The following is a 13180-nucleotide window of genomic DNA, read 5'->3' as shown; positions in this document are numbered from 1 at the left end:
AGCTCGCTAAGCTAAGGAAGCTCCGAACTTGCTTGACCGTCTCAGGTGGAGTCCAATCAAGGACGGCTTGAACTTGCTCGGGATTGACAGCAATACCCTTACCAGAGATTACATGGCCTAGATAGGTCACTTCTGGCAACCAAAATTCACACTTGGAGAATTTGGCATTAAGGCGATGCTCTTGAAGTTTCATCAATACCAGCCTTAGATGTTCGGCATGTTCCTCTTCATTCTTGGAGTAGATGAGTATGTCATCGACGTATACTACGACGAATTTATCCAAGTACTCCATGAAGACCGAGTTCATTAACCGGGAGAAGGTGGCTGGGGCATTGGTTAAACTGGAAGACATAACGGTGTACTCATATTGGCCATAACGAGTAACAAAGGCTGTTTTGGGAATGTCCCCGTTTCTAATTTTGATTTGGTGGTAGCCCAACCTCAAATCCATCTTGGAAAAGACTGAGGACCTAGCCAGCTGATCATATAGATCGTTGATCCTGGGAAGCGGATACTTGTTCTTGATGGTGACCAAGTTGACAGGTCGGTAATCTACAACCATTCGATCCGTTCCATCCTTCTTCTTGATGAAGAGGACGGGGCAAGCCCAAGGAGAGGAACTAGGACGGATGAAACCCTTTTTCAAGGACTCATCGAGTTGGTTCTTAAGCTTGGCTAGTTCTAAGGCTGCCATCTTGTAGGGTCTTCTAGAAATTGGAATGGCTCATGGAACAAGGTCTATCACAAACTCGACATCCCTGTCAGGTGGAACACCTGGTAGTTCTTCTAGAAAGACATCCGTAAAGTCTCGTACTACCGGAACATCTTCAAGGTCTGGAAGGGGGTTGGCATTTAGGGAGTAAAGTTGGCGCTTGGCCACTCAAGTTAAGACATTGACTGTCTTGCCCGATGGGTGAGTAAGTTGAACGGTTCTAGTGGCACAATCAATCTTAGCTTAATGAGATGACATCCAGTCCATACCCAAAATGATGTTTATGTCCGAGGACTTGAGAGCTATTAAGGATGCAAGGAAGACAAGTCTATCGACAAGAATTTCGTTCCCATGGCTTACTCTAGAAGTTTGCCATTTGGAACCCGGAGTTTGAATTACCATGAAAGCGGGCATGTCACAGAATGTCATGTTATGCAATCGAGCATAGTTCTCGGATATGAATGAATGAGATGCTCCAGTATCGAAAAGAACAGATGCCGGATGGCAGTTAACAAGGAGCGTACCAAGGACAACGTTAGGATCCTCATGAGCCTCCTCGGCTGAAACATAGTTGACATTGCCACTTGTAGTAGTGACCGGCTTGGCGTAGAATGTCTTTCCGGCTGGTTTACCACGACCAACGGACTTTCCAGTTTGATTGGGGTTGTTGTTCTGGGGACACTCTCGGTTATAGTGACCCGGCTCTCCACACTTGAAGCATGTCACCACATTGGGGCGTGGAGCAGCATTAGCAGCGGGGCCACCATAGGGCTTGGGCGGTGCAAACTGCTGGTTGGGATGAGGCGCCTCAAAGGATGGCCTCGGGATGTACCTGGGTGGCAGTGCCGTGCTTGGGATCCACACCCGGCGCTTCTGAGCTCCAGAGCCGGATGAAGAGCCAAAATCACGTGAGTGCTTGCGTGAAGCATCATAATTAGTCTGGCCTGTCTCAGCACTGATGGCTTTATTGACCAACTTCTGAAAGGAGGTGCACTCATGCAATCGAAGATCGTGGCGAAGCTCAGGGCTGAGTCCCTTGCGGAACCTTGCCCGCTTCTTAGCGTCGGTAGATACCTCTTCGGGAGCATAACGTGCCAGATTCCCAAATTCACAACTATATGCATCCACAGCCAGTCTTCCTTGGGTGAAATTGCAGAACTCCTCCCTCTTGCGATCCATGAGACCTTCCGGAAAGTGATGCTCACGGAAAGCTTCACTGAATTCAGCCCAAGTAGTAATTTGGCCAACCGGGCGCATAGCTTCGAAGTTTTCCCACCAAAGGCTAGCAGGGCCTTCAAGGTGATAGGCAGCATAAGTAACCTTGTCGGCTTCGGCTACGTTGGCAGAACGTAGCTTGTGGGTGATGTTGCGAAGCCAGTCATCCGCGTCGAGGGGCTCGACGGAATGGTTAAACTTTGGTGGTACAGCTTGATAAAGTCATTGATTGACACCAAGTCATTTCGTTGATGGCGTGTAGTGTTCTGCTCAATCCGCTCTAGCAGGCGGTTAGTCTCACGCTTGTTTCTTTCCGCCTCCAGCATTACTTCGGCCAGAGAAGGCGGGTGAGGCAGATTTTCACCCCTAGCTGCACTGGCTTCCCCCTGCTCCAGGGCAGTAGGGTTGCTGCGGGTGTTGACCATCCTAGGAGAAAACAAGACAACGGTTTAGATAAGGATGGCTCAAACTTAGCAAGGAAGTGCAGAATGTAATGGATAACACGGAATGCAGACATGTTCATTCGTATGTCATGGTAATATAAAACTGCCATATATATACCAACGGTCATACACATCATTCATAGTTTAGTACAAGCCCAGGCTACAGTACAACTATGATGAAAGACGTTACATCTCATCGGAGGCATTCCAAGCTCCTATACATTATTTGTCTACAACTTCGGAATTGATTACACACAAAGTCATATTCCACAAGTCACGCAGGACAGTGGAGATACAACTATTACAATACTAGTTATACTACTAATAACTCACACAGCTCCGTAGTAGTCCTCATAGAAGTCACCTCCATAGCCTGGAAGTTCAACGTGATCATCCGGGAACAGACAGTCCTGAGGAGCTTGTGGACCAAAGGGGCTAGGATGAGGTCTTCGACCAACAAACGGTGGCCTGCGGGGACCACGGGGTGGGGTGATGCCTCCCACGTCACCCGAATCCACCATGTCTGGCAGAGCAGATCTCACAGGATACAAATCCCTTGTATCCATACATCCAGCTTGCACCGCAGGTGCAAACCGAGTCAATGTGGCCCAATGATCAGCACGGGTATTGAAAAGCTCCAGCCTCAAGGCCCGATTCTCTCGGTCCTTATCTTCGAGCATCTCGGCAGTGGTACGAGTTAATGAGTCCTCCTGAGTGGAGTCAGCATAGATAGCCTGAAGATACCCTTGCGCTCCCAGAAGTGAAGCTGGCATGTAACGGAAGTCGGTGTTCCGAAGCAGGCTAGTCCGGACTCGCATGATGGTCATCATGGAATAGGCAGCATCCTGCACAGCCATCTCAACAGTAACCCCGAGTCCATAGGAACAGTGAAGGGGCTTGGTAGATCCAGGATAAGAAGGAAATATCCTGACGGTGCAGAAATATTGGCTTTGATTAAAATCTCGGAATTGCTCTTCGACGGTGTATTCGGGATACCAACGGTAACCCGTCTTGATCATTACCCAGACTAAGATGGCAGTATGACCGGGCACGTCGAGGCACCGGGTCAGGCGAGCCACTTGGTTTTGAACATGGTTGGCCATCTGAAAGCACAAACACAATGCAAAGACATTAGAATTTCTAGGGAAAATTGGATAGCATAACAGCTGTAAAATGCTTAGAAAAAGATTTGAGACATCCACAACAGTTTGCAATACCACTCAACAACATCATATCAAGGTACTGATTCAATTAGCAACATACTAAAAGTAGTAGAAACTGTACTGAGGCTTGTAACAACAATCCTATAAGCTACTACGGATTAGTAACACGTGATCCTGATAGAAGAAGAGAGCCTAGTCCTTAACCCACATTGAATGAGAAGAGAATGACTCAGATCAGAGGACATAAGGTAAAGGAGTAAAAGAGCCTTACGTTCCCTTCCAAAATCAATTCCCCTACATATAACTAAAGCATTTCTAGACTCGACATCGACTAGTTTGGCTCAACGAACCTACATGCAGTCCGGCTCTGATGCCAACGCTGTCAGGACCCCGATTCCAAGCCACATCGATCTAGCCGGTAACACCTCATATCACTTTGCGGCCTCACGCATGGTATCCCACGGGTGTCGCCTTACCATGGCCCGAAACCATTTGCGCCTTTTGGCTCACGTATATGATAGTGTCGCTAGCATCCATATGACAGAGAACCCGGGCCGACAAGGCTAGTCGTGAACCCAAGGCGGCACAGACCTATGGAGACAGGCATACATGAATAACATCGAGCATGTCGGTCATCAGCGAGTGAATCCGGGCTGTAGCACTGGGCTAACAGGACTCCGGGGAACCCGGGCTATAGCAGGCTAGGCAGGACTCCGGATGTCACCGCATGACATTTCCCCGAAGGGACAGACATAGGAACGAAGTGAAACACATGCCGGCCAGTCAAGTGACCTGAGCAGTAGTGCTTGGCTAGCAGGACTCCAGTGAACCGGGCTGTAGCGGACTACTATGGCTCGAGGAACACTAGACTACATTTCCCCATAAGAAAGGCTGCCAAGGGTAAACAACTAGATTGTCGGATCCCACTCATACCAAGCATTTCAATCATACACACAATATGCCCGATATGAGTACATACAACATGGCATCACAACAAAAATCTACAACTCAAGTACTTTATTTAAAGGCTCCAGAGAGCCATACATAACATGTTCATACAGATAGGGGTCACATGACCCGACGCTCAAGTCATACAATCATACAAGCACAAGCGGAAGTAAATAGTCTGAGTACAGACACTAGAAAGCAAGAAGGCTTCTCGAAGCCTGTCTATCTACATAGGGCCCTCCATGGCCAGGATCACCACCTGGGTGGCTAGTCACTTGTCGACGTCAAGGTCTACGTAGAACCCATCGGAGGGGGCGGTGTTGTTGTCTGAAAACAGTAATTAAGCAAACATGAGTAGAAAGGTACTCAGCAAGTCTTACAACAGAACCTACTATACATGCTCATTCTCAAGAAGGTGGTGGGGTTATTGCAGCAAGCCAGCTTTGACTCTTGGCTAAGCTATCCTACGGAACTCCACTAGTAAAATAGTTTTCACACACGAGTCCACTACTCACCAACACAATACTCCACTGGGGATCCTCTCTTGTCATCCTACAAGAGGGCCATCCTCGGTACTCACACTTATCTTGAGTCTTTTAGTAGTAACCCTTAACTTGTCTATGAACTGTATAGGCAACCAAGTAGTCCTTTACCGCGGGCGCGGCTATTCGAATAGTTTTATAACCTGCAGGGGTGTACTTCGTCACACATGTTTCCACCACTTAGCGTCTGCACACGACATGTGCTCGGCAGACTTCAAGCGCAAGCCGTCATGGGTGTATACCACGACCTGACTAACCTCACAAGTCTCTAGTCCAGGTTTATCGCCTATTCAGGTTCCATCCGCAAGGAAATCCGGCCGGGGTGTCCTCAACGGCCCCAAACGATGTGTGCAGGGTTCCCGAGACACCAAACGGGCGACTCGGTACACCGTGCCACGGTGTATCTACCGCATCATTGCCCACCCCTAGGGTCAGCACTACGCACGGCCGCCAACACATAACCTATAAACACCAGAAACTAGTTACAACTCCTGGACAGAGGACGAGCGCGGGGAGAGGGGGAAATGGTGGCTACGGGGCACAGCGAGGCACGTGGAGTGGTGCTACGGACTCCTCGCGATGCGGTGAGAGTGTTGGTCACGGTGGTGTGGCCGGTGGGTAGCCGGAGTCACGTCGGCGATGAGCTCGGCGGCGGTGCGTGTGGTGATGCTTCGTGCAGTTGCTACGGTGCTCGAGAGAGAGAGAACGGAGAGGATGGGGAGGTGCAGGAGCTCACGACAATCACGTAGGAGCAGACGGCGCGGCCGGGGAAGAACTGTTGCGGCGGTGACATCGAAGGGGATCTGCGGCGGTGCTCGTTGAAGTCGAGCTCGAAGAGGACGAAGCAGGGTGCGCGAGCGCTCGGGGCTCGGGCTGCTCGACGGAGACGACGATGGTGAAGCTGTTGGACATGGCAGCGCGGCACGGGGACGATGGCAGACGCGAGTTTCATGGTGGCATGGGCGCGGCAGCGTCGGCCATGGTGCGGGAGAGAGAGGGAGAGAGGCAGGGGAGCGAGTGAGGTGTCTGAGGGGTCGGGGCGGCGACGTGGGGCTCGCCCAGGTGTCCAGGGGCGCGGGCAACAAGCAGGTGGCGCCGTGGCAAGCTCGTGCTCGCCGGCGTCACCTCTCTGCCTGCCTGGCGGGGACGAAGCAGCTGGCTGGCATGGGCCAGCACAGCGCTGGGCTGCCAGGTGGGCCGGCTGGTGGGCTGCGGCCAGGTAAGTTCCCTCCCTCTCTTTTAATTTCTGTTTTCTATTGTTTTCTGTAACTGTGTGGCTTTATTAAAAATACATAGGCATCTTCAAAAATCGTGAAAATAATCAGGGGCTCTGTTTAGATTATTTCCAACAGCCCACACTTATTTCCAGAATTATTTGGGCATTTAAATTATCTTATAGCATTTAAATGCCCAAATGCAAATAGATAAAGATTAAATCCAATGATCTTATGTGTCCTAGAAAAATGTGAGCCCATTTTGTCAGAGGTTCTAACCCAAGACAAAAAGGGTGGACTTTTTAGAAGGGCATTTCAGATTCATTGAAAAAGATTTTTGTAAACCCTAGTTGTTTCTAGGGGGGGTGTCGGTGTCAAAACCGGCGGATCTCGGTAGGGGGTCCCGAACTATGCGTCTAGGCCGGATGGTAACAGGAGGCAGGGGACACAATGTTTTACTCAGGTTCGGGTCCTCTTGATGGAGGTAAAACCCTACGTCCTGCTTGATTAATATTGATGATATGGGTAGTACAAGAGTAGATCTACCACGAGATCAGAGAGGCTAAACCCTAGAAGCTAGCCTACGGTATGATTGTATGTTGTAGTTGTTGTGTCCTACGGACTAAAACTCTCCGGTTTATATAGACACCAGAGAGGGTTAGGGTTACACAAGGTCGGTTACAAAGAAGGAGATATCCATATCCGTATTGCCTAGCTTGCCTTCCACGCCAAGTAGAGTCCCATCTGGACACGAGACAAAGTCTTCAATCTTGTATCTTCATAGTCTAACAGTTCGGCCAAAGGATATAGTCCGGCTTTCCAGAGACCCCCTAATCCAGGACTCCCTCAGTAGCGCCTAAACCAGGCTTCAAAGACGATGAGTCCGGCGCGCAGTATTGTCTTCGGCATTGCAAGGCGGGTTCCTCCTCCGAATACACCACGGAAGAATTTGAATACAAGGATAGTGTCCGACCCTGCAAAATAAGTTCCACATACCACCGTAGAGAGAATAATATTTTCGCAAATCTAATTTGCTGACTTGTTTTGGCAGCATGACGTTATGTCATGGCCCGGTGATTATTCGAACCGCTTCCTTAAACTAGCCCCGCACATAACGCGAGGCAGTTTTTTGACACGTCTTGTCAAAGCAGAGATCGTGTCCCCTTATTACGGGATTCTCATCAATACGAGCGTGGGTAACCCAACCGCACCATCGATTACAGTGCTTGGGGGATAAGTGAGTTTTACCAGGCTAGCGGGGACTCTTAGTTTCGTCCGCCCATATAAAGGGATAAGGATTGACCTTTTCATCCACGCCTTCTTCCTCCTTTGCTCATCCATTTTCGCACACTCGAGCTCTACCGCCCAAGTCCGCACTTCCCACCTCCACCTTCTCCAACCATGTCCGGAGTGGGAGGCAGGTGGATGGTATCCTCCGTTACGGAGGGAGACGTCAAGAAGCTGCGCGGAGCCGGATACTTAGCCGCGAATATTGCGCATCGGCTGCCCGCTGCGGGGCAGATCGTCCCTACCCCGGAACCTCACGAGAGGGTAGTTTTCCTCCACCACTTCCTCCGTGGACTGGGGTTTCCCCTCCATCCATTCGTCCGTGGTCTCATGTTCTACTACGGGCTGGACTTTCATGATCTGGCCCCGAAATTCATCCTCAACATTTCGGCGTTCATCGTCGTGAGTGAGGCTTTCCTCCACATCCGGCCCCACTTCGGACTATGGTTAAAGACCTTCAATATCAAGCCGAAGGTGGTACGAGGCCAACAAGCAGAATGCAGCGGAGCCATGGTGGGCAAGATGCCCAACGTTATATGGCTTGAAGGCTCCTTTGTGGAGAAAATAAAGGGATGGCAATCAGCGTGGTTCTACATCACCGAGCCGCGCGACGCCAAATGGGCGACAGCCCCCGAGTTTCGATCCGGATTCCCTACACGGCTCACTTCCTGGAAAGAGAAGGGCTTGTTGTGGGGTTCATCGGTGGAGCTAGATGGACTCCAGAAATGTATCCGGAGTATGGCAAGCAAGAAGCTCAAGCTTGTCAACATAGTCCAGGTTATGCTCATCCACCGGATCCTCCCGTGTGAACAACAGGATTTTAACTTGTGGGAGTTCGACCCGGCCCGGCACCAGACTCTGAGCGAGCTCTTTGATACGATGCACAAGGACGTCTGGAAGGTGCTGTTCAAGGGCGCCGAGGTCCCTCCTTCTCTCGTCGAGGACCGCGGACTAAGCGCAAAGCGCCTAGCGCGTTCGGTGAGTTTAATACGTCCCGTAGGACATTTATTTCCCCTAGCTTAATCATGCGCGGGGTCTAATCTCCATGCCTTTAACAGGACTGGGTGGATATGTCGGGGTAGATTAATTGTCCGGCCCCTTTGCCCGAAGACACTGCGGGCGCTCTCCTGACGAAGATGCTGACTCCGGCTCCTTACAAGGTGCCGGAGAAGACCAAGAAGGCCAAGGGAACCCGAAAGAGTTCCCGGCGCCAGGTGTTATCGGACTCATCGTCCGATAACTCTGCAGCACACTCCTCCCCCGAAGACGAGGAGGAAGAAGAAGATGCTCCCCCTCCAGCAGGGGGAGATAAGAAAAGGAAGGCCGCCCCAACTAGGGGGGCCGAAGGGTCCAAGAAGGGAAGGACTCTCCTTCCGGACAATTCCACCGCCGCCGCCGAAGGCGAAGACGAGTGGTTGCCCAGGGCCAAGCCCCTGGGGAGATTGTAAGTATTCGGATACCAGAGTAACTCATATCATTCCTATGTCGCACTGCTTTCCCTAACACCGAACATAATTATGCAGGCCGCCACGAGCCAGTATCGATGTATCATCGGACGGCTCCCTGGGTTCGTCGGACATGGATAGCGATCCAGTTCCGACCGCCACCTCCCCTCATCCTGCTGACGATGCCAAGGTGCTGTCTCAAGAGGCACCGGGTCGAGGGGAGACAGTCCCGGAGGTGCCTCGAGGCGATCGTCCGGACTCCGGGAGCCAAGGGGACGGGGCCCCTGAGAGCTCCGAGTTCGGCTCTCAGCCGAACACCGCGCCGGAACCTCCAGTGGTTCCGGGCTCGGGCAGGCGGCCTCCTTCTAACAGGGGCAAGACGCCTGTATCGGTGACCTCTGTCCATCCAGAGGCGCCGGACAATCTGCTGGAAGCGCTTCACAGCGCTTCCATCGACGAGGAGCACCGTGCTATTATGAGTGCGGTGGTCCAGAAGATTTAGTCCGCCAGGAGCGGATTGACTGAAGCTTGTGCCAGCCTTCTAACAGGCTTTGAGTTAAGTGTTTTAGAATGTAGTAAAAATATTACCGCATAGATAGTAGCCCCTGATGCTTTGTTCGGTGTTCACAAAGAAAAGCCGAACAGAGGATCAAATAATATCGCAGGAGTCTAATATAAGTATGTCAATACGCGTATGCAGGCCTCGCTGCTGGCGTCCGCCGCACTAACTGTGGAGGTTGCCGTACTGAAGCAGGACCTCGAGGGGTCCAAGAAAGAGCTCGGCCTTGCTAAGAGGCAGCTCGAGGAGAACAAGGGTAAGTAATACCCTGTCTATAGATATGTATATATAAAAAAAGACGCGATTGCAAAAATGACAGGATCATCGTATATTTGCCAGGGGCCATGACCGAGGTGGCGACCCTGAAGCAAGCGCTAACCAAGGCCGAGGATAAAGGGGCCAAGGAGCGCACCGAGCGGGAAAAACAAGAGGCTCGGGTGGGCGAGGTGCAGCAAGAGCTCCAGGCTCTCATGACGAAGCACGAGGCGTTGGAGCTTGACTCGAAGACGCGAGAGTCTGAGCTTGGCGCGGCCCTCGAGGGCGCAAAAAGTGCCAAGGCCGAAGCACAAAAGGCCCTCCAGGAGATCGACGCAATGAAGAAGATAACGGCGGGTAAGGCATTCTATATGCAGAGCAAGCATGTAAAAGTAAATTACCGATTACTTACCCGGATTCGGAGCTCTCCAGGAGCATTCGCAGATTTGCCCCGCAGCATGTCGGATGCCGCACAATTTTACCAGGCCAAGGAGGGAAGCTCAACGGAGAAGCTGTTCTGGTCTCAGTATACTAGGACCGAACACCCAATGCCTCTGAGCGACCAGCTAAAGTAGCTGGTCGAGCTGCACAAGGCGGCCGAACAGGCCATGAAGGGCCTTATAGTCCGGCTGTGGCCTGGCGACGCCCTTCCGAACAGCTACTTCGGCCTAGTGAGGCGGCTTGTAGATGCCTGCCCACGGCTGGAGGTCGTCAAGCGGTTCGTCTGCATCGAAGGTGCACGCCGCGCTTTCGCCCGTGTGAAGGTGGAGTGGGCCAAGCTAGACGCCGTGAAGCTGATTAAGGAAGGGCTGCCGCAGGGCAAGGAGCATCGCACCCCCGAAATTTATTATGAGGGTGTCCTGAAGGGTGCCCGTCTTGTGGCGGATGAATGTTCAAAGGATGTAATATTTGAGTAAACTTGCTCGTGTGATCCTGTATGATGAAAACTTGTTTCATATGCGCTATGCAATGCTTGTGTGAATTTAAAATATTACCTTCTTTTTGGCTGTTTATCCAATCTGAGAGATGGCTGGTCCTCGGCTTCTGCCCCCATGCCCCGAGTGCTGGGGTGTTCGGGATAAACCTGAGCACTCTTGTTCCCATGTTTGGGTCCTTCGAGGGAGGTGCTCAGCACAACGAACAAGGCAACCGGACTAATAATGCTTTATCACTCTCACTTAGCCATAGAATTCTATAATTTTAAATTTCGGCGAAGCCCCTGGTATTCGGAAGGCCGAATTCAGGGCGCGATACACGCCTTTAAGCCGGACAGGGCCGGCCCCTCACCCTAAGCGGCATAAGTCTTTAGGGACTCGAAAACCTCGCCGAACAGCGACCAGTCTCTCGCCCTATCATGACAGTCAGTTTTAGCTTTCTCTACTGAGGTGCTCAGCCCGGCAGAACCGGGGCACAATCGCAGTAGTTCTCCTAGCGTTACCTTAGCCGATAGAGCAGAACGTAAGGTACCAAAACATAGGAGTCGGGCAAACCCAACATTTGACCAAAGACATGATTCGGAGTTGATGCATATAATGCTATAAGTTCGGGGTGCCGCACTTGTGAAAGTGTTCAGACATTTCACACCATATTGTGGGGTACGTAAGCCCCTGCTGTATTGGCCGTACCAAAGTGTACGGTTGCAAGGCGTTGTTAATGAACACACACACACACACAGATATATATATATATATATATAGTGTTACTATTCATCATTTAGGGTGCAGAATAAGTTATTCTTCATCCGAGGTAATCTTACGTTCATTTAATAATTAAATTATGTTTGGAATTCAAATAGTTACATTCCTATTGATTCACTACGTAAAATTTGACATAAGAAAATAAAAATATAGGTCATAAGACAAGAAAATTTGCAGTTTATCTGTATTTTAGACCATGCTTTTATGTTTGTAATTTTACATAACATAAAATATTTTTTACGGCGATTATCTATTTTCTTACAGTCTCTTTTTGCGTCAGAAAAAATAAAAAACTTACGGAACGTAAAATTATGGTGCATTGATGGTAAAATAGAGGGGGGTGAAGAATAACTATTCCTTACCCAGGGTGACGAATAACGCGACCCTATATATATATAGAGTATTGGTATATAACAAGAATGCAATAATAGTCGTGATGGTATGCATTGTTTATTCAAAAAGGTGCGTTAAAGCAGAATGATACAGATAGTGTGATAAGCAAAGAGTGGGACTATGTCCCTTCCAAGGGCAAGCTGAGGAATAGTATTAAATCAAAATATTTCGCTCGTTATTGTAATCCACCTGGGAATTCCATGGTGTGACGTAGCTTTCTTCCTCCTAGGTTGCTGCATCATGTGTTCAGCAATAGTGCTGCCGGACAGGGTTTCCAGAGATTAAGGTCCTGAAAAAAGAGAAAAATAACCAAACGGGAAGCCCCTAGTGTGGTTTAAGCCGCGTCTTGGGCGTGCCGCAGTGTGCCCCCCCTCCCCACCTGTGCCCATGGTATTTTTAATGCGTAATTATGTGCACATGGCACGAGCTTTGCCGTTTGGCTGGGACTGGGGTGGGGGCCGCATTGCTACGCGAGCTCAGATCGTGCCAGGCGGTCTATCTACCGATTGCTTCGAGCGCGCTTGAAGGTGTCCGGGTTTTGAACCGCCGAACTGGTGGATTGCCTTGAGAGGCTATTTTGCGCTTCTGCTGCGAGGGCCGCAGTGTGCTCCTTTGTTCGGAGAGAGCGCTCTGTGTTTCCATTGACTGTAATAACCCCGCGAGGTCCTGGCATCTTGAGCTTGAGGTATGCATAATGTGGTACCGCATTCAATTTCGCAAATGCGGTTCGCCCGAGCAGTGCATGATAACCACTGTGGAACGGGACTATATCGAAGATTAACTCTTCGCTTCGGAAGTTATCCGGGGATCCGAAGACCACTTCCGGTGTAATTGAGCCTGTGCAATGGGCCTCTACGCCTGGAATGACGCCCTTGAAGGTCTTTTTTGTGGGTTTGATCCTTGAGGGGTCTATACCCATTTTGTGCACTGTGTCCTGATAAAGCAGGTTCAGGCTGCTGCCGCCATCCATAAGGACTCGAGTGAGGTGAAATGTGTCAACGATTGGGTCCAGAACCAGTGCGGTGAATCCGCCATGACGGATACTAGTGGGATGGTCCCTGCGATCGAAAGTGATCGGATAGGAGGATCACGGGTTGAACTTTGGGGCGACTGGCTCCAACGCATATACGTCCCTGAGCGCACGCTTCCGCTCTCTCTTGGGGATGTGGGTTGCGTATATCATGTTCACCGTCCGCACTTGTGGGGGAAACCTCTTCTGTCCTCCGGTGTGTTGCTGCCGGGGCTCCTCCTCGTCATCGCTATGTGACCCCTTGTCCTTGTTTTCGCCAATTAACTTGCCGCCCTGC

This window comes from Triticum urartu, chromosome 5A (genome assembly GCF_056163025.1).
Source record: "Triticum urartu cultivar PI428250 chromosome 5A, HENAU_Tu73, whole genome shotgun sequence".
Taxonomy (NCBI): domain Eukaryota; kingdom Viridiplantae; phylum Streptophyta; class Magnoliopsida; order Poales; family Poaceae; genus Triticum; species Triticum urartu.
Note: the sequence above shows the minus strand (reverse complement) of the source record.